Here is a 2594-nt window from a genome sequence, read left to right on the forward strand (position 1 = left end):
TCAAAGTGTCAAAACTTGAATGGCAGATTCTAAACGGACGCCAAAGACGAGAAGAAGTTTCCGAATTTTGCCAATTCTACAACGTGAAACTCATTTTCCCTGATCAAGGAAAGAAAGGAGTTGGCTTGTTGGAAGGAGCTGCTAATCGAGTCAAGAAGGCCTTGGATCACATGCAAGAAATTCTCAACGAAGACAAGATGGATTATACTAACGAAGAAGAGCAGGAATCAATCTTTCTTCAACTGGAATCAGAAGGAGAAGAAGGAGAGAATCCTGTGCAAGATGTTCAGGAAGAATTTGCAGCAGAAAATACAAGTTTTGCTGCGATGCTAAAAAAGAATCTGAATGAGGATCAGCCTGGACGAGTCTTCCACTTTGGGATAGTGAAAAGAACAGCTGTGGCAGAAACACAGCTACAGGGAGAAGAAGAAGAAGAGGAGATGATGCAGCGGCTGTGGGAGGAGAAAATGGAGCTGTGGGAACAGGAGATGCTGAGGGGAGATTATGAGATGGATGATGTAGAAGTCGAATATGGCAGAAGGAACACGTCAAAGAAGATTGTCTTCTCTGGGGTCCAATTTGTAAGGGATCTTCAGGATAAGGACCATAAAGGAATGACTCTTTTGCCTCTCAAGGATGAAGAAAAGTTCTTCCTTCAAGAGGAGTAAGGAGTGAAAGTTCAGTGAAAAAAAAATAGAAAAAAAAATAAAAAAAAAAATAAAAAAAAAATAAATAAAAAAAACAAAAAAAAAATTAAAAAACAAAAAAAAATACAAAAAAAATAAAAAACAAAAAACCCAAAAAAAATGTATATGTATATATATTTTTCCACTTTTGATTTGAAAAGGATATTTTTTAAAAGGAACATAAGTTGTGTTAAGTTCAATTTCGGTTTATTTTGTGAGGAAAAAGAGACTCAGACAAGTTTTTCAAGACCAGAACTTCAAGGACGCTTGGATGGACCGCCCAGCTTGAGGAATGCAATGCCTAACTCTCCAGCTTGGACGATGCTTGGAATAATCTGGTGGATTGGTGCTGCTGATGGAAGAAATCTGGCTGATTTCAGAATGCTCTGTACCTTGATGGGGTGTACAGGACCTTTGTCAAGTGTACAAATGGTCGGATATCTAGATCTATTCTTTTGGATACCAACCTTCGGGTGGTTCTGGGGGAATATTCTAGAAGACCGGCTCTGCAGAAAGATGAATCTGGGTTTCTTCTATTATGCAGTCTTGTCCTTATAGGTTGGCCCAGGATAGTTCCGCTAGGGAAGGAAGCTGCGTCTCTGGTGAGGTGCTCATCCGATGGCTGCTGATGGAGGACTGGGAGCAGAGTAAGTTCTGGTTCTGAGGATGCTTGGCTTAATTGTCGGGTTTCATGTTTCTTTGATTAAAGGCTTGGCTTAATTGCCTGGTCTAATAAAGCTTGGCTTAAATGTCTGGCTTCATACTTTTTAAATTTAAGGCTTGGCTTCAATGCCTGGCCCCAAAGAAGCTCGGCTTCATCGCCCGGCTTCCTGCTGCTTGGATTTTTTTTCAAGGCTTGGCTTCATTGCCTGGCCCGAAGAAGCTCGGCTTCATCGTCCGGCTTCCTGCTGCTTGGATTTTTTTTTTCAAGGCTTGGCTTCATTGCCTGGCCCCAAAGAAGCTCGGCTTCATCGCCCGGCTTCCTGCTGCTTGGATTTTTTTTCAAGGCTTGGCTTCATTGCCTGGCCGTAAAGAAGCTCGGCTTCATCGCCCGGCTTCCTGCTGCTTGGATTTTTTTTCAAGGCTTGGCTTCATTGCCTGGCCCCAAAGAAGCTCGGCTTCATCGCCCGGCTTCCTGCTGCTTGGACTATTTTTCAAGGCTTGGCTTCATTGCCTGGCCCCAAAGAAGCTCGGCTTCATCGCCCGGCTTCCTGCTGCTTGGACTATTTTTCAAGGCTTGGCTTCATTGCCTGGCCCCAAAGAAGCTCGGCTTCATCGCCCGGCTTCCTGCTGCTTGGATTTTTTTTCAAGGCTTGGCTTCATTGCCTGGCCCCAAAGAAGCTCGGCTTCATCGCCCGGCTTCCTGCTGCTTGGATTTTTTTTTAAGGCTTGGCTTCATTGCCTGGCCCCAAAGAAGCTCGGCTTCATCGCCCGGCTTCCTGCTGCTTGGATTTTTTTTCAAGGCTTGGCTTCATTGCCTGGCCCCAAAGAAGCTCGGCTTCATCGCCCGGCTTCCTGCTGCTTGGATTTTTTTCAAGGCTTGGCTTCATTGCCTGGCCCCAAAGAAGCTCGGCTTCATCGCCCGGCTTCCTGCTGCTTGGATTTTTTTTCAAGGCTTGGCTTCATTGCCTGGCCCCAAAGAAGCTCGGTTTCATCGCCCGGCTTCCTGCTGCTTGGATTTTTTTCAAGGCTTGGCTTCATTGCCTGGCCCCAAAGAAGCTCGGCTTCATCGCCCGGCTTCCTGCTGCTTGGATTGTTTTCAAGGCTTGGCTTCCTTGCCTGGCCCCAAAGAAGCTCGGCTTCATCGCCCGGCTTCCTGCTGCTTGGATTTTTTTTCAAGGCTTGGCTTCATTGCCTGGCCCTGCTGCTTGGATTTTTTTTCAAGGCTTGGCTTCATTGTCTGGCCCC

The sequence above is a fragment of the Palaemon carinicauda genome, unplaced genomic scaffold (assembly GCF_036898095.1).
Source record: "Palaemon carinicauda isolate YSFRI2023 unplaced genomic scaffold, ASM3689809v2 scaffold75, whole genome shotgun sequence".
Lineage (NCBI taxonomy): Eukaryota > Metazoa > Arthropoda > Malacostraca > Decapoda > Palaemonidae > Palaemon > Palaemon carinicauda.